The sequence below is a fragment of the Camelus ferus genome, chromosome 1 (assembly GCF_009834535.1).
Source record: "Camelus ferus isolate YT-003-E chromosome 1, BCGSAC_Cfer_1.0, whole genome shotgun sequence".
Classification (NCBI taxonomy): Eukaryota; Metazoa; Chordata; class Mammalia; order Artiodactyla; family Camelidae; genus Camelus; species Camelus ferus.
The window spans coordinates 51621339-51640915 of NC_045696.1; the positions used below are offsets into that span (position 1 = coordinate 51621339).

Here is a 19577-nt window from a genome sequence, read left to right on the forward strand (position 1 = left end):
AGAAACACTAAAACACAGCACCGTCTCCGTCTAGACATGCACAGGGGCTGCTATTTTGACCCTGTTTTAGTTCCTATTTTACTAAGGAGGAAAAAGCAAGTCCTGTTGTAATTAACTGAAAATACTTCTTTGGTTGTGTGAAAAGAAATGCATAAATATGGCACGTCAGGAGGGCAGGTCTCTCCAAGCTGTTGCGGTGGTGCATTATTCCCTGGGGCCTTTAGAGGGCAGCAGTGCACCAGCTGACTCCTAGCAGCAAGTCAGGCAAACTCCCCACCAGACCAGAACCTTCCTCCTGGTCACCATGCCAAAGGTTGGTCTGCCAAGCTCTGGCCGCTCAGCCTTTCTTTCTTTTCAGTTCCTCTCTCTCCCTCTCCCTCTCTCTCGCTCTCTGTCTCTCTCAATTTCTCTCTCTCTCACCCTCCCTCCTCCCTCCCTCCCTCAATGTTAAAATTATACACTCTGATGAAGTCGCCCCTCAACCGGAAAATGAAAGCTCCAATGAAAAACTTAGACAAGCCAACAACAACAAAGAAAGAAACTAGGAGAAAGGGGAAAGGGGGCTGGTGAGGGGGGAGGACTTAAGAACAAGAAAAGGGCAGATGTTTCGTAAATATATGCAAAGCAAAACTGGGTGTACCCTGAACACACTTCCACAGAGAAACAGACCAATCATTGTGCACTTCCTCCTGCCAGGCTGGTGGGGCTCTGCATTCAAAAAAAGAAAAAAAAAAATGTGGCCGCAGGCACCTGCCTTTCAACGGTCAGTTCTGACATTCTGACTATCTCCCAATTGTCCAGAGAGAACAAAAACATTTTCATCTCCCCACTGCAAACATTTCTGTTATGATAAAAAGGCCGCCTCTAGATCTGGGAAGGCATTTTGAGGTGACTGGCGGCTGAGTTAGCCAGCAGGACCCACTAGTTTTTAACTCTCCTTGTGCTGGCCCTGGCAACAAGTTTTGGGCTGAAATGTAGCAGTGAGTAAGGTTGTGGAGGATGTTGGCTCTTTCCTTACTAGACCATATTGTAGGTGGAAAGAAATACTACATGAAAACATACTGAGGAGATGGTAGTATTAAGGTTGTTAAATGCATGGGAATGAACTAGATTGGTAGCACTTGATGTATAGATTTCACACTTCTTTGCACATAAGGCACACATTCAGTGATGGCAATGCTTTCTGCAACATATGGAAAATAAATATTTTATCTGTGTGAGCTCTCATCAGTCTCCAGGGGCTGCTGAGAAAGAGAGCATTCTCTTCTGTCTCCCTCTCCCAATTTTCTCTCTTTGCTGAGCTCCCACCCTCTCCGGCACATTAACATGCCTACCACTTATCAGCCTGGTTGGATGGAAAAGAATTAGTCAAAACCTCCTTTTGATAAATACTCATTGGATTGTGATAATTTTGATCCATGACCCTCCCCACCCCTCACCCCTGCCCTGATCTTTTTGGTGTGGTAACCATTTCCTTACTCTCCTTCCCAATAATACATGAAGGAGGCTTAGTAGAGTGTTTAGGGAGTGGGGCAAAGGGGAGGTGGTAACAGACCATCTCAGTGGGGGCTGATAGTAGAACTGAGCTCCACCACTCAGTAGCTGTGTGCCCTGGGCAGATTCCTCTGCTCCTCTCGACCTCAGTTTCCTCATCTGTACAATGGAAATAACAATACTACCCTTCTAGGGCTGATGTGAGGGTTAAATGAGATAATTCATGTCACATGATGAGCACAGGGCTGGCACACGGTCAGCGTCCCATGGTGGTAGCTCTTTCAGAGAGAGCATCAGTTCTGTGGTTTTCATCATTTCAGATAGAAGGTGGCACTTCCTTTACTTTACTAATCTTTTTAAATATTGAGATTTGGGTAGGGGCAAATGGATTGTAACTGCAGCAAAGGCAGAAAGAAGGCTAGGATACACAATCTGTTCTCCAACACTTTGATTTCATGGTATCACCCTCCTGACACCTCTTTTCTGTTCACGTGTTTGTTGTCGCTGCTGCCGCACCATTAGCTCCTCTTGAAGTTGAGGGTCAAGTAAGCTACACTTGGCCTGTGAAGCCCATCAAACCTAAGCACTATGGTCTATTCATTGACGTCAACACTCGGCACTCTAGCTTATCACGTCTTCTTACAATCTGTCCTTTCACCTCTTGGTCTAATGTTCTTAGATCAATTTAAGATGTTTTCATGATAAAAATATTTTATTCTCTCAATTTTTTGAACCTTCTTGGCAAGGTTGATTTATAATGTTTTTCAGTATATTTTCTCTCTCACTGTATCAGTCAAGATCTGGGCAAGAAATAGATGGCACACTCAGAGGTTTGAACCAAAGAGAGTTTAATGACAGGGCTCTGTGCTGAGGTACAGCTGAGGTTAGGGGACCCTCAAGGGATGGAGCAGCACGAGGGACTAGCAATAGTGGGAAGTCGTTAATCTCAGCTTTAACCTGTTAAACTGAAGGAGTGAGGGGAGGTGTGGGGTTCCCTGAGTGCAGTCAGATTGGAGTTGGGAAGGGGGCTGGACTAATAAATCCCTGACCCTCTCTCGCAGCTGTCCCAGCTCTTGCTGATGTCTCCTTTCGGGCTAAATTCAAACCAGAGGAGAAGACAGCCTGGTTGTAACGGAGTCTGGAGAAGTCGGCCCCCAGGGCCACGTATCAGGGCAGAGAATGGTTCTGGGGTTCCGTGTGTGTGTGTGCACGCGTGTGTGCGCGCACGCATGCGTGTGCGTCAGATGGATCAGCACACCTATCCTTTTCCCCCTCTCCATTTCTTTCACCCCTTTCCTCCCAATTATACTTTCTGGAAGGAAAGACATAGCACAAACAATAAAATTAGTTCTTTCTCAGCGTCCATGTACCTATTCTGTCTATTTGCAATTTATGGGGGAAGGAAACTGAACATAGGCTCTGTGAGAGCAGAGATTCTGGCTTGTTTTGTGGGTGCCACACTCTAAGTCCCTAGAACAGTGCCTGGCACATAGAAAGTGCCCAGAAAATTTTAGTTGACTGAGTAAATACACTTATGTCTGCTGCGCCAGACGCTATTTGTATGTTATCTCACGTAGTTATCCCAGCAATCCAGGTGAGCAGGCGGGTTGCTGAGCACAGCTGTGCACATGGTGTGGGAGTGGGTAGATTTAAAAAATCTAACACTCACCTCTTCCCTATCCACCCGCAAGCCTTGAGCCCTGGCCCAGGGTTTTGTGAACCCATAGGGAGGGATACATTTGTAATTAGTCCACATTTTTACCCCATATTCACCTTATTGGGTTTTGCACCACAGAGTCAGTCTCTGTAAGTTTTATGATTATTTTTCTTTTACATATGAGGAGGCTGCGTTTCCGAAAAGCAGAGACTGCAAGGACTGGAACCCAATTTGTCCATCCTCTAGGACCTGCGAAACATGAACGCAGGCACCAGCGTTCCGCACAGGTGAAATTTGTCCAATGGCACAAATGGAGGCTCACTTGTGGGCTTCCTGGATGTTTTTAGGAAAACTTGGGCCCTGATTTCTGGGCCTGGTTCTGGGTTCTCTGTGGTACAGGAAGGTAGGAGTGGCAAAGACTCTCTTCCCTCCCAAAGGATAACCAGGCTGAAACTCTGAAACCAGCCTGCAACCCGGGTGCCTGTGACACTTGCACCAGCATAGTTACCCTGCAATGAAGAAAAACTCAGACAACGGTCCAGATGTGGGGATATCTAAGGCATTCTCCCCCTTGAACTTCAGGGTGGATAAAGGTGTTTACACAAGCAAGTTCCTTGCATGGGTATGGAATGAGGAAACTCTATTTTGACCTTTTGTCATGTCTTTAGTCCCTAATCCCTCAAACACATTAGAACTGCAGATTAGTTTCATGGTTCCCATCTCCATTCTGGCCAGACAGGCCTGCCTTCACATCCGCTACCACCAATTACAATTCATGGGACAGACAGCATTAAAGGTAAAAAGCAATTCAAAACAAAACAACACAATACCCTGACTTTGTCCCTTTGGGTTTGATTTATGCCAGAATAGCTAAAGACATAGAAAATATGAATGTGAAAATGCTTCCTGAGGCCTAAGAGGGATGTTAGTCTCCTAGGGTTTAGCATTTTCCAGGAACAGAGATGTCTGTCTGTCAAACGCCATCCCATTACCTGCCTCATACCAGGTAGGAAAACGTGTAGCTACAACAACTAGAACGAGTTTTTGTGTTAAAATGTATAATTATTTTGCATGCATAGCCTCTAAATAATTGAAATTTCTGGCTTTTCTAGTAAAAAAAAAAGTACATATTCATCTGTTACTTTCAGCAATGATTAGTGAATAGTTGATGTCAATCTTTCACCAGTATCTTCCTGTAGGCATCCTATCTCCTACCCCAACTTATTCCTGCAACTTAACTTGCAGGGGTTGTACTTCTGCGTAAATGTCTGACACAGAGAGGACTAAACCAAGTAGTCAGAGCCATGCATCCAGAGGGCAGAGCTGACCTGGATACAGTTGCTCCTTGAGCAGCAAGGAGACCAGAGCACGGGGCACAAAGATGCAGCCACAGCACAGGTGGACACGGGCGTGGAAAGCTGGCTCACGGATGTGACCAGGGTGGTGTGAAATGACAAACTGCAGCAAGATTCAACAGAGTGGCTCAGAAGGGCGAGGAGAAGCAAACAGATAGGGCTGGAGCTGCCACCGCTTCAGGCAGAGGCCCAGATGACCAAGCGGAACAGCAACAGTCCCTGTAAGGTGCATTCAGATGCAGCTCAGCCCAGCCACCTGGCGGGGTGGGTGTGATGCCGCCCAGGGTGAGCACCACAGGCTGGAAGCCGAGAAACAGTGCGGGCGCCTCGGGACTGAGTCTGGTTACCTCGCTGCATCCAAGAGACAAAGCCATCTAAAACTTCACCTGCCCTTGCAATTGTGTGTGTGTGTGCGCATGTGTTTTTAAATTAAACAAAGTGAACTAAGAAGCCTTTCATTGGAGGCAGAACGTACTCACAGTAGTTTTCAAAGAAATGGTGTCACTCTTCAGGTAAATCACTCCAGGGCTTGGGCCTAGTGCAGGTGCTCATTGGGGCAGGGAACAGAGAGCGGCTGCATCTGGATCAGACAAGAGACAAACAGAAATAAGACTGTGAAGGCTGTTAAAATGAACAGATGATGGTGATCATTCATTCTGATAGAGCCGGAACTGCCTGGCTGGGTTGAGGGTCTGGTACTGTACCTTTGCACCAGAGATTGGCAAGTCAGGGGAGGGAGCGTGGAGATGGTGTGGTCTGGCCCCATTTTCAGTGTTTCAACCTGACTGCCTGTCTGGTCTGAGGTCAACAGCACCTGCTGGTGCATGTGGGGCTGGCTGTGTGTCCTGAGCTGGAAGCCGAGGTGTAGGGTGAGGGTGGGGGAAGTGAGGGTGGGGTCCCTCCGCCTTCCCCAGCAGACTCCGGTTCCAGCGTTCTCCATCCCACTGCAGTCTCTCTCTCTGGGTTGCTCCATTCTTACGCATCTTAAAAATGCCCACTGACCTGCCCATGTTTCTGGCCTCTTGCCTTCTCTCCACCCTTCACTACAGCCTGTTTCCTCTCATAGCCTCTAAGCTGGAGGAGGTCAGCCTTAGGGGCTACAGAATGGACTACTGTCTGGTGCAGAGCCTCAAACCCAGAAGTCTTTTCCTAGGCCTTGCCCCTTTGGCCCTGATGACCACTTTACTCTGGAAACTCTCCTCCTTTTCATCGGGACACTGCATCATCCTGACTTCACTCCTGCTCTCAGTTCTCTCTTCCACCTCCTCCCTGGCCTGCCTTCCTTCTCCTGTTCCTTACCCGCAGACATTCCTCAAGATTCTCTCCTCAAGCTTTGCCCACACACCCACCCTCTGTGGCCTCCATAATCTCTTCCCCGTAGAGAACACCCACATGGCTATCTTTAGTGCTGGCTGGTCTTCAGAGCTCCAGACCCGTATTCTAAATGACTATCGGGTTACTGATTCATTTGTTCATTCATTCATTCATTCATTGTTTACATAGACTCTACTAGGCACCTAGAAAAGATGAAGAAGATGGGGCTTTGACCTTTGAGAAGCTCACATCTCCATCAAATACCGCATAGGCACTTCTAGTTCAGAAAGTTTAAAACAGAATTCATTGCCCTCCCCTCAGAACAGGTTACTTCTCCAGCCTTCCCATTTCCTGCTGTGGGCACCATCTTCACCTAGTTACTTGCGCCTACAACTGAGAAGTCTTCATTCACTCCTCTTTTTCTTTCAGTTCCCATCCCCCAATCAGCTGCCAAGTCCTGTAGTTTGTTCTCAGGCCATGAATTCAATACTCACTTTTTATCCCAACACCTATTTATTCCTTCTGTGAATGCCTCCTTCACTTCAGCTTCACCTCCTCCAGATCCTCCTTACCACCTAGTCCACCCTTCATACCTATGTTACCTTTACTTTCCTAGAGCACCGTCCTAAACACTCCTACAATATAGCCCCAATCTAAGTTCCTACTATTGTTTTCTACAGTTCATTCTACACTGCAGAAGTTCCACTCTTGCCCACCATATTCATGGTGTTTCCTCCCCTTTCCCAATGTCTACACATAGCTTCCTTAAAGGCCATCCAAATATCACCTGATTTATGAGACATTTTCCAAAAGAAAGTGCCCTTCTCGAATCCTTAAGCATTTTTTGCCCCACTCCCTTTGCATGTCCTATAGACTCTGGTAATTATTTGTGTAATTTGTCTCCCCCATAAGCTTCTTGAAGGCACAGGCCATTTTCATAGTGTGCAATGCCCTGCATATAGGTTAGTGCTCAGCTGATGTCTGCTGATCTGAATTTAAAAAGAATAAAGAGGGGAGGGTATAGCTCAGTGGTAGAGTGAATGTTTAGTATGTACAAGGTCCTGGGTTCAATCCTCAGTACCTCCATTAAATAAATAATAATAGAATAAAATAAATAAACCTAATTATCTCCCTCCCCCCCAAAATAATACAATTAAAAAAGAATTTAAAAAAATGAAAAGGAATAAGCTGAGAACTGAGCTTGAACTGGCAAGACCTTAAAGCTCATCTTTGCCAACCCCTCATTTTTCAGATGAGGAGATCAAGGGAACTGACTTGCTCAAGGCTACATCCTTACCTGAGCAATGACAACTGATATAAAAAGTCACAGATCTCTAAATATCTACGAGTACCAATAGGCCCAGCAGATCATCAGCAGTGACTAGACCAGAGAGAGAAAGCGGTAAGGTGCAGAGACTGCAGGGATATACCGGGTTCCAAAAAATTAAGAACTTTGTTTCACTTATTCATTTCAATAAACCAAACTAATAAATATCTTTTTATAGTTAAATATTTAAAAAATGAGGATGGATTTAGAGAACAAGGAAGCAAACCTGTGTAACATTACCAGCAGAAACAATTGGGCCAATATTGCAAATACCACTAGGATGATCAACTAAGTGTGAAAAACCAGAAAGCAGAAATTTCTCATGCTTTGGAAAAGCCATGGGTTCAGCTGAAGTCCTTGGTGAGAACGGGCTGTGGTGATTCTACAGTTAAATTCATTGTCTTAGAGAAACACCGGGTGTTGGAAATCTTGCCGTTTCGCCACACTGACAGTTCTTTTTTCACCTAGCTTTGCCCAGTATTTGTCCCCTAAGTATGTTTACATTTTTACTTATTTTTCTTTCATCATATCATACCCTACTTGTAGAAAGGGCTAGATGACTGCTCCCAGGTCTGTCCCAATTTTTGTCCCTTGGTAGAAGAAACATTAATTGTTTAATCTCTTCTCTATCCTCATCCTCACATAGAATCCTTTTCTCTCACCCAAAGATGTGAAGCCCAACAAAACGTGTCGTGGGGATAACAGTGTTTACCCTGGGGAGGAAATAGACTTTCCCAGGGGATCTCAGGATTTTTACTTGGCCAGAAAAGCTCAGCTCTGAAATGCCAGCCTCCGGTACTACAAGACTTCACCTGCCTTTCCTAGGGTGAGAATGTTACTCTTTGTTACTCTGCAGAAGAAAGCGTTGGTCCTATGCATCACATTCTCTTTGGCCAATACGGCGGAGCACGCTATATTGAGATACCCGTTAAATAGCCACACTCTGCTAGCCACGTAAACAGCAAACTGGGCTCAAAAATTCTTCATAGTTCGTACTAAACCACCACATGGCTGGACAGGTTATTAACACTTCACCAGAGAGAGCTTCCTTCTCTTTTCTTCCCTTGGCAACTACATTAAAATGATAAAGGAAAATCACTGGTTGATGTGTCTAGTATGTTGCAGCGAAAAATCAGCTGGATGTATACAAATCCACTGTGTAATTACGTAAGTGTACATTTTAAATATGCCTAACGTTTGATTTAAATTGTGCATTTTATAATTAAATGGAGACATAATCTTTCCATCCTTTAATCAAACTCCTCTTTCTCAGCTCCACATCCTCCTGCTATGATTTTCTTTCATTTTTGGGCAAACTGTCACCTGTCCCCTTCTCATTTCCCCTTCTGCCTTAGTACACACCCGAGGGCGTGTTAATCAGAACCACTGCATGGAGGGTCATGTTTTATTGCTTAAAGAGTAGTTATACTCTAAAAAAGACTCAGTGAAAGTGACTTCACAAGGTTTCAGGTTTACTCTTTTTCAGTGGCTTCCACATCCAGTGTGCTCCGGTTTTAAGTCAAAAGGTAATTTCAAGAGGCGGCAGGGGCCACACATTCTGCCCAGAATCTGGAAACCCAGCTGTTCTCTCTGCCTCTTACATCATCAGTGTTAGAAAGAATCTGCTCTGGGAGCCCGGCTGGCAAGGTTCTTGATGGTGTCAGAGGCAGCGGAGACAGTGGGCCATTTCCATTCCAGACTGCTGGATTGTTGACGGCTCTGCAGATCCGCCTTGGAAGCCCTTGGAGAGGAGAGCTGTTATGTAACACACTGCCACATATCACTGTCAGGAACTTTCTGGGGAGGCCTCATTTCAACTGGCCTCTCCCATTCTTTGGCGATCACACAAATCATTCTAAAATGACAGATGGAGCCTGCATGATTAAAGCTTACAGAAAAGGTAACAGTAACACTAATTTGTTAGATGTCTAAATTTTGTTAGGGACGGCATGAGGAATTTTTCTGTGTAAATGCATTCTTATTTAATCTTATTTAATCCTGTCGTGCTGTAGGTGTTAGTACAGCCATTTTACAGATGAGGAAAAGTGAGACTCGAGAGCTCAGTGAACATCTCCAAGATTAGAAAGCTGTGGGTGGTGAGGCCAGAATTCAAACCCAGGTCTCTCTGACTCTAAATCTATGCCTTTTGAAACTCTACAACAACTGCTCCGACACAGCACAGACACATTTCTGGTTCCCACCGTGATCTCAGCACAAGAAAGATGCTTATGGTATTTCCATTGACAGTTCAGAGTCACTGAAAGAACTGGCAGCACAGACCTCACATGAAGGAACTCTCAGAAATGATCAATAAGTCCTTCCAACTCCTTTCTATTTGAAGACGAGAACGTCTTATACTGGTCTTTTCAAACTAATGAACAGATGAATCACCTGGGATTTCTGATTCTGCATGTCTGGGGATGGAGTCTGTGACTCTGCATTTCCAATGAGCTCCCAGGTGATGCTGATGACACTGGTCTGGGTACCACTGGTCTTATGCCTGACACTCACCTTTCTACTGAGGGTTGTTTTCAAATGAGCAGTTCAAGCTGAATAACTTGGCTAACAGCTCACACGGCACTACTGGCTTCTGATTCTGGGCCAGTTTGTCAGGTCACGAGGCATTAGACAGAATTCAAGGAGTTTCTGGCATACAGCACATTAAGAAAAAAAAAAAATTCCTTTTTAGATTCCCCAGGGCTTTCCTCTCCCCCACTGGAAATTAAAATGATAATGTCTTAAACATGTAAAGGTCCTATTTTTTACGTTATTGTTATTTTTAACAATAATTATCTGGTAATAATTCAAATAACACCTTTCCTCTGAGAAATTCAATGAGCTTTACTAACCTTAATTGTCTAACAGCAATTCCCAGGTGTAGACAAAGCTGTCTCAAAGATCACAGTAAATTTAAAATTGTTCCACTTCCCTCCTTTCTTCGCCCCAAATGTAGTGATGTATTAGTGGTGAGGGGTTACTAATTGGCAAAGACCCACTAGCTCATAATTTGCGGCACAGGAAATTCCATAAAGCAAGAGTAAATCCAAGAAATAATCAGCAGAGAGGTGTTGTAGGGGCACAGAGACAGTTAAAAGGAGTGAGAGTTAAAAAAGAGAGTAAAATCATAGAACTAGCAGGGTGACCTTGGATGAGTCATATAACCTCTAGGTGGCTCAGCTTTTTCATCTGTAAGAAAAGGAGGTGGATTTTATGATTTTAAAGGTCCCTTAAAATTCTAATAGTCCCTTGAGAAGAAAGATGTGGGAATTAAGTAGCTCATCAACCTGTTAAGCCATTAAAACTGTTAAAGAAATCTGTTTGACTTTTAACTTTTTAACAAATTACCTGAAACGAATTCCCAAGTCTACATCACCAATCCCCTCTCTCTGGAAACTGCTAAGAATACCACTTAACGAATAGGGCACCAAAGGCACCAAAGGCACCATGGCCAGAAAAACGAAGCAGGAACCCCACCTGCAGCTTTCTGATGCTGTAAGAAAAGTTTTACTTTAAACAATTTTAGCCCCTTAATTAACCACTAGTTAATACCCACGTCCAGAAGAAATATCTCTGATGGCTTAAGGACCCCTGGAATAGGGCTGCCAATAGAGGGTCCCAATGTTTTGTCACTTTAAATCTGCGTTAATTGTCTCCACAGAGACCTTGATTCCTCTTTGACAATTCACAAACTCTGTTAGTAAGAGCTGCATGCCCCGGGAGCCTCAGTTCTGTCAGGTAAAGTTGATTTTTGTTTTCAAAATAAGAGATCTTTGGGATCAGGTGAGATACAAGTATATCTCTCAGTGCAAACATACATATGCATGTATGCATGCACATACATATGACAATAATTTTTCTGTTTTTAGTGAATACCTGGTGATGAAACCCCTTCTGTAAGTCATTGAATACCAGAATCTCTGGGTCCAGAAAGCCTCCACAGGTCCTGGTTATCAGGTCATTTAAAACTCTGTAATAAGGATTCCAACATGAAGATGATTTACGGTGCAGCCTGTTATTTGGTGTTATATCAGAGTTATCCATACCTTGCCCCTTGCCCTGAGTATGCTTTTTGGACTAATCATTACAGTTTGTGGCTAAACGGAGAAACAGGTACTGAGAAACATCGCAATGGCGTCACGCGGAAGAACACAGTGTCACTGTCTCCAAAATGAAAGTCACCTCCTCTTTCCTGCTCCCATCACCTCCACAGTAGTTTGGCTACTGCTGCTTAAATGCTTACCATGTGGCTAGTATCGTGCTTGGCATTTTTCATACATTATTTATTTCTCTCTTATACTCATTCTTTGGATTTTATAGGTGAGGAAACTGATGTTCAGGAAAGGTAAAGGTTTTCTGCCACAGACCACAAAGTGGGAGGGCGGCACAGCAGGGCTCCAGGGCCAGGTTTTAGCCGCAGGGCTCCAGGGCTTAACCTACACCCAGCTTGTGATCTCTGAACCACCGATCCTGCCTTCATTCCACTCCTGCTCATCTGAGGTCTTCACCACAGGCTTATTGCAGTATATTCTCCATCATGGTCCTCTAATGCCTTCTCAAATCTGTTTTTAACCTTTCCCCAAACCTTCTATACTTCATTTACGTTTTCCCTTCCTACTTTGTTCAATCCAAAAACCCATTACCATTTGTTTCAACAGGTCTTTATCATCATCTTTTCCGGCTATTTCTTAGCCCTCATCCTCATTCTAAACTCGTCTTCTGTGGTCTTACGTTGACCTCAAGTGTTCCAGCCCCAGCTTGAGAACTCCCCTTCCTCAATGCCTAAGGAATCTACTCTTTTCACCTGGTCCTTCCTGCTGGCTTCACCGGAAATCTTTGTCCAGTCCGACCTTATCCCAGGGTCAACCATTGCAACACTGTTCTCAGCAACTCTCCAGATTTCCCTGCTCCCCTGAACTTCTAGGTACAGAGCCTCTTCTTAATGTTATACAATCACGAATCCATATTACCACTCACCACTCCCTCCCACTCTTGGTACAAAACCTTACACATGCACACCATCTGGACATCACTCCTGCTCAATGTCGTTTGTAAGTACAAGCCTACAGTAGATTTTCTTCCTATGTTCTACTTTGTCAAGTGCCATTCTTCATTCTCTTTTTCAGTTGATGGCCTTGCCTCCTATATCAGCAAGAGGATCTAGACCATCCAGCGCAAGCTCACTAGCTCTCACCTCCTTTTCCAATATCTCTGAATTTTTCTCATTTTGTTTCCTCGAGATATAGCTATACATTTTTCTACATTCTCTCCCTATCCTGGAGGTTATCCTCTCTACATTTGATCTTTATTCTTCCCTTTGGTTCCATCAGTGATGCCTTCTTTTCTGTACTTGATGACATATCCATTCATAACAGTACTAAATTAATCACCACAGTATACTGTTTTGCCCCATCCTCATTCCTGCCCTTCAACATCTTTCTCAGAGTGAATTTTATAGAACACTGGAACTTCAGGATGAACCTTCAAGAAAGATCCTTGGTCAAGCAAACACAAGAAACACGGAATACTATACGGCTCTCTTACAAACTTCGAATACACATAAGGATATTAAAGGTGCTAAGGACCCCAGCAATGACCAGACTTACTGGATTACAGAACCATCTTCACTCCCCGGCCTTTCTAATGGCGCATTTATCAACGTTAGAATATACTCAGAGAAAAGATGCCTTAATGGATTTCCCCTGGATCCCAACTTTTTAGCCTGGGTATGTTAGTTCACTGAATCTATATCAAATTAGCCCTCTCAGATTTCCTTCCTATCAATATTCCATTTGGTCTAAAACTAGTTAACTTACAGGGTGTCAGAAAGACTAAGCGCACTCACATTTCTGAGTCCTGAACACACCATTCTGGCTGCCTGGAAGGCCCCTCTGACCTTTATCTTGTCTAGGGCTTTCCCTTCTTCCAAGGCACATATCAGATCACGTATCTCTTATGAAACTTTTCCTTGTGAAAACAGCCTCAGCCCATGTTGACCTCTGCTGCTCACTTAGCACATAGATAAATGGCTATAGTTAACCCCTGTTTCCTCTGTCACTGGAAAGAATGCAAATTCTCAGGGCATGGACCTTGTTTTATACATTACAGGAACTCCAGCACCTGAGGCTGCCTTTTGTGCAATAGTAGGGGGTTATAACCATGCTAATGGTGGCCATGGACAGAAATAGTGGACATTGGGACATGTTAGATCAAAACTTGATTTCTGTGGCTGCGGGGACAGTTTAGTGTGCTAAAAGCCCAGGTGAATGCACCACCACCTTGCAGGGAGGAAACACCACCCGCCATCGCCAGCATCACCTCCACAAATGCCAACATGTATGCTTTAGGGAGATGAAGACCAGATCTCGAAGAGCAAAGGCAGCTCTGTTCTTCAGTGAAAATCAGACTTTGCATGAGTTGACAGCAAACCGAGAGAAGGCTGAAATAATCTAGGACCATCAGAGGACCCGTGAAAGAAACCAGCGCCTCCCTACCAATGGTGAAACCACCATTCATGAGCATTAAACCACCGCACCTGGATGAAAAAGAAAAGCCTCCTACTACGTAAGGAAGTCAGTCTCGTGCGAGGATCCACCGCTTAGCACCGAGCCTGGGACCCAGGGTACAGTGCAGAATGTCGAAGGACAGCACGTGCTCCTGTCTCCCAGGCATCTTCCAGCCTCGACCTCTGGGGGTCGCGTTGAAGAAGTCAAGACAGCTTGGCTGCCCCTAGCACAACATGTAACCCCCAAACAACGAATCCATCCTTCCCATAAAGTTCTTTTGCTGCCACGTCACACAGACCACCGAGCAGACTCTACGTCTCAGGCGAGTGCGCAGTAACCCGATATTAAGGGGCTTTGAGTTTTCCAGATTAGATGTTATCTGAAGTTAGAACTTAATGGATTCCCTAACAGTGAGTTTGCAGGGACGGCTAGGATGAGAAATTTGCTCTCTTGAGGTCTAGTCAGGGAGTTTTATTATGAGAGAAACAGAGTATAGCTTTCTTCTTTAAAACCACAGCAACATGTGATTTTCATGCTTTGGCAGAGGAGAAAATGCACTTCGTTAAAGTACAGTTTGTGAAGTATTTTGCTGCCTTCCAGGAGACAAAGTGGCACACAAACGAAAGATTTAATTAAAAACTATTTATATATGAGAGTGTTCACTTAGGCTTACTTCAAAATAGGTATGGATTGTATTATATAATATATGAAAATATTTGGTAAAAATGCTATAATAGAAAACTCCACATTGGTCTTTAGTTAAAATTCGTAACAATGTATTAGAGTATTTATTACTAGTTGTAGTCAACAGTAATTTTTAAAACAGGAATTTTTATTGTGGGAGATTTCTGGGTGGATGAAGCTAAATGGCTTTGATATTTTTCTGTCATACCCACTGTTTAGAGTTGCCTTTCTGTACAATTTACACATTTGAGAGTGAATGGTGGCCTGTCTTTTGAATGTGTCCAGGTCACTGGGTCAAGGCTGTTGTTTTCTGAGAGCTATGGGCAGTTTCTGCAATAAAGTATCTTAGTGTCTTCTTTTTGTTGTAAAACATAGACAGTTTCACGTTCTAGATGAAGTCTGAGATCTTGGCATCTCTCTCCTGGACATCATATGTGGCGAAGACAGGGGGGTACTATTGGCAATCTCTGCATTGGTTTAGATACATCAAAGTTATGAGGTACCTTCATGGACACCCTTTAAAAGTGAGTTCTCTCCATCATGAGTTACACATGAGAAAACTGGGGTGGGGGAGGGAAGTTTAAGCTGCCCAGCCAATGAGCAGTACAGCTTAATCTAAAAATCAAGGTTTTCAGTAGAAAATTCTTTTTTATCCCCTCAAATGCCATGACTGCTAACAAGCTCTGAAGCAAATCCGAGAAGCAGAGCACCAGATGGGGAATCAGAAGGACCATCCTGACTTCTCAGCTCTGATAAGTACTAGTTGCGTGACCATGGTCAAGTCACTAACTTTTCTGAATCTTGTAGAACCACAGACAAGGAATCAATGGATGACATAATTACCACCCCACTGTAAAACCTCTTACCCGTAAGAGGGTATGGATTAAGAATGTGTGCTTGGCTTGTCTCACGAAGTTGTGAGGCTGAGATAGGTTGACGTGTGTGGAAGTGCTTTGCGTTCTGATTCGAAGTATCGAAATCAACGTAGTCTCAAAGAATGGCTACTGGAGGAATTAGGAAAGGGCCTCTGTGTGTGTCCACACACACAGCCAGTCCACTTCCATCCAGGTTTGGGGAGAAGCTGTAATAAAGCACCTGCACCAGTTTAAATCCCACCCGGTCCTCTCCTCTTCCAGCTGTGCTGCAGAGCACCACGGAAGCAACGTCACTCGGGTGGGTGAGCCAAACTCTCAAGCTCCAACTTTTCTCAGTAGGAGTCACAGAGGATTCTGAGCCACAGGCAAGGTGACAATCACTGTTCCTCCAGGTGTGTCTGAAACACTGGGGAGACCCCAGGGAGGGGTGTACAGGAAGCTGGGGAGGGAGGCCAGACATCACTGCTCCTGAGGCCCGCTCTCCTCTGCGCACAGCTCCAGCTGACATGATTTCACCTGGCAGCCCCGGGAGACTGAAAAGACCCAGAAAGAGCAGGAGCCTCCTCTCCTGATAACCTAAGTGCTCTGATGGAAAGGCAGAGGATATCAGCAGAATGGCCTGTACCGAGTCGGCATTGATTTCTCCAGCCTTTGTCTGCGTCTGGTTTCTGTCTCGTTTGGAGGTGGTTACTGTTACTACAAGCAGCATGAATCATGTCTCTGTTAAAAAACAGAGCTTCAATTGTCTTACATAACCCCTGGTAACTGAACGTCTAATAATAGCAAGCCATTTACAGGTAGGGAGTCTGTCTTCCTCCCAGACACACACACACACACACACACACACACACACACACACACACACTCTACTCCCAATGCCTCACAGTAAAGTGAGACAGGCAGGGAGGAGGCAGAGGGAGAAAGGGGACAGCACAATTGATTTGGGGGGGATTTTAAAACATATTGAATAATCATGCATCACAGGGCCTGGAGACCAATGTGTTCAACTAAACTAGTTTAATAAACTGCAGGAATCGAGCATTCTTCCTCAAGAAATTGGCAACAGCAAGGCACTCCAAACACACCAGACAGACAGCTTCTCTACCACTCTACTACTGCATAAAAACCCCAAATCCCAAAGACGAGAGGGTGTGCAGGGGGCAGGAGGAGGGTAGAAATTTCACTGGATTGGCTGCTAGCTTGCACCACATAGGTTTCATTTTCCCAAGGATTTTTTCTCCTCTCCTTTCTGTGTGACCAGAGAGAGATATCTCAAAGGTTCTTGGCCAGTCATTGCATACAGTCCCGGAGGGGGAAGAGCAGCAGAAAACACGGCTGCCGAGCCCCACCCTGCCGGCCCTACCGTGTGGGCACTGTTATCTGGGCCGCTTTGTTTGGGAGGGAGAACCTTGCATCTGAAGACTTGTGTTTTTCCCCATGAGCATAATGTCTGCCTTGCAAGACACGATGAGGTCTTTCCATACCTGATCCCCACTAAGCCACCTGTTCAGGTGGTCTCCAAAAAGCAAAATAATTGGACAGTCTGAAAAAAACTGACTCAAAAATTATGAACGTAAGTTTTTCCTTTAAATCACTCATTTGATTGAAGGGGGAAAAAAAAACAGGCTCTAGACAGCACGTTAAAGAGTGTATGAGGAAAAAAGACTCTAAATTTGTAACATGCGTGTCTCCATCTCCTCACTGCCTCATCAAGGCCATCCTAAGAAACATTACTGCAGACAGCGTTTTGGGAGCTTGTGTTCCCAGGACCCCAGTAGTTCTAGGTAACATATAAATTGGACCAGGGGAGGATTTCACGGAAAATTACAGAGAGAGGTTACATCCTGCTACTCATGTGGGCTAGGACCGCAGAAGGAAAGCTCTCTCCTCTGTTTTGAAACACTGTTCAATGACATGACAGTGGACTAGGTTAGCTCAAACCAGAGAACGCCCTGGGACACACCCACTTTGAGGACCAGCACCCAGGCTGTTCCACATGCTCGTAGCTCTGTAGGAATACAGAAAGGCACGTGGATATAGTTATATGTCAAAATGGTAGCGTGTGCCCTCAAAATAGGATTTATTCTATTTCCTATTGAAATGCTCCCCAAATCCATAAGGAAAAGAATTTTGAATAGGAGGAAAGAAGAGAACGAAGAAGAACAAAGAAAGAAAGAAGAGAGAGGAAGAGGAAGGAAAATGATACATGTCCTATTATCCCTGCCGGCGAACCTGGCAGGAGTTGATAACAAACCTCTATGACTGCTGCCTGGTGGTCTTTGCTATGTGCCACACAAATATGGTTGCAGAAGGAAATGGGTTCTAGGTTTTTCTCACAAATGTCCAAATGCAGAACAGTGGGGATCTTGACCATTAAATCAGCACACACAACAACAGGGCCACTGTGGTGGAATGTGGCTGATGGCGCTAGACTTTTCTTAGTTCGTTCACTTTGTGAGTTCAATTGCTCTTAGAGTTGGTATGCTGGTGGACCCAGTGTTTCAATAAACATAGCCATGAGACATCACAGGGTTTTTGTTTTTGTTTTTGTTTTTTCCACAAAAGGCTTTTCCCTCTCACTACTGTGAATACACTGCTGAGTGATTCCTGCTTCTGGAAGAGCAGGTGGTTTTCCTCTTCTCCTTTTCTTGGCCTCAATAGCCCAGCTCTTCAGTGCATCTGTGCAGTGATTACAGCTTCTTGAAATCTCAGGGCACTAAGTCAGCCAGTTCCTTCACAATGGGGTGTTTGGCACCTGAGCAAGGACTTGGTGGGCCAGACACATTTAAAATGCAAGAATGGATTACTATATTATTTTGCACTGCAACAGTAAGAGTATTTGTGGATTGTTGCTGACAAGTAGATCATGATAACCAAATGCGGTGCAACAAACCACACGACATCGTATCAGAAGCTCAGAGTTAATATTGTCAAATGACCTAGAGTTTTTTTTTTTTTTTTTTTTTTTCTATTTTTGCTTTCCTCCCCTTCCAGTGAGCCTTTATTGAATACTTATTGTCAGTGATGGACTCTTTATTCACAGAAGGGAGTTGAGCTATGTCAGACTCTTGCCACATTCTTTCTCCTCTAACACTGAACAAAATATCAGTGAAACATCAAGTACAGCTTTTTTTTGAACCTGACAGGCAATCAGTATTTAGTCACTGGCCCTGCTGATGATAGCAGGAACTTTTGATACACTGTGCAGTGAGAAATATTTCCTTAGGAAGGCACCGCAGTTTAAGAACATCTCAGAGACAATTCAGAGGGGGTAGACGAGGAAATCTGATCTGACTTATTTATGTGTTCCAACAAATGCCTGGAACTCTAGACACCCTGAAAAAATCTAGTAATACAGTCAGGCTGTTTTTATAGGAATGATAGGATTCTCATGAAAAAGAGGCATCTAGGTTTATCTAGTGAGTTTCTCTGTATTTGTAGAAAACTTAGAATACTTCAGAGAACCCATCTTGAACAATCATGTGGGAGAACCCAGCAATTTATTATTATAAAATAAACTTCAATCTCAAGCAATTAATTGAGAAACTTGTTGACAATCGAGATATACAAAGCAATGTGGGTTCTCCAGAATGACAGCAGAGAAACTGAAGAAATGACAGTGTTTTGGCTGGAAGGCATCTGACTAAGTCAGATGATCTGGGTCCTCAGCCGTGACTGTCAACCGCTGCAGGGCTTACAAGTCATCAGACTTCTCCTGAATCTTACTTTTTCCATATGTCAAATGGGAGTGTTGGATTTGATGGTCTTTACGATTCTTTCCAGTTGTAACATTTGAAAATTTTAAAGTAAGAAAAGACGACAGGGTAATTCCTCCTTCCTCTCATTTTGGTAAATAGGTTGCTTTCCCTTGACCTGTGTCTATTTGGTTTGTGTTGGGTTCTATGTGGTTTGCATTGGGTTTAGTTCTCTGGGGTCTAGAAGTCACAAAGTGAAATTTCAAGTCATTTCTCTTTGTGTCCACGGGAGAGCGACAGGGGAAAAATCCTCCCTTTCTTTCTGTATCAGTGTCTTTTCTCAAATCAGACCCACCTGCCTAATACAAACCACAACCATCCCGGCACTGACGAGGGTTCTTCTCGTCCTCGTCACGGGCCCCTGGTTGTGCTCACGCAAGCCTATTGGACTGGGTTATTTCTATATTTATGTCCTGGCTATTTTTTCTTTTCCAACTTGTTTATGAAATCCCTGGTAAGCATAAAGCTGCAAAAACAAAAACAAACAAATAAAACAAAACAGCTCTGTTTGAATAATTTACTTCAGTTAAGGGAGTATAAGAAAACATTCTAACACTCAGGGGAGGAAAAAAGCTTTAAAAATACTCCTGTGTCTTAGAAAAGATGAAATAAA

At 44.1% G+C, this 19577-nt stretch overlaps 1 protein-coding gene across 32 annotated transcripts in view; it reads right to left on the reverse strand.

Annotated features, from left to right (window-relative positions):
• The window catches only part of ZBTB20 (zinc finger and BTB domain containing 20), a 758837-nt gene that overhangs the window by 64631 nt on the left and 674629 nt on the right, over window positions 1-19577 (reverse strand). For 31 of the 32 annotated variants that reach the window (XR_004319913.1, XM_032479554.1, XM_032479568.1 and 28 more), the window contains one exon: window positions 4986-5086. The gene's annotated coding sequence lies outside the window, so the exon portion shown is untranslated. Of the gene's footprint in view, window positions 1-4981; window positions 5087-19577 lie in introns of all 32 variants that reach the window. The other variant, XM_032479638.1, reaches the window with a different exon arrangement.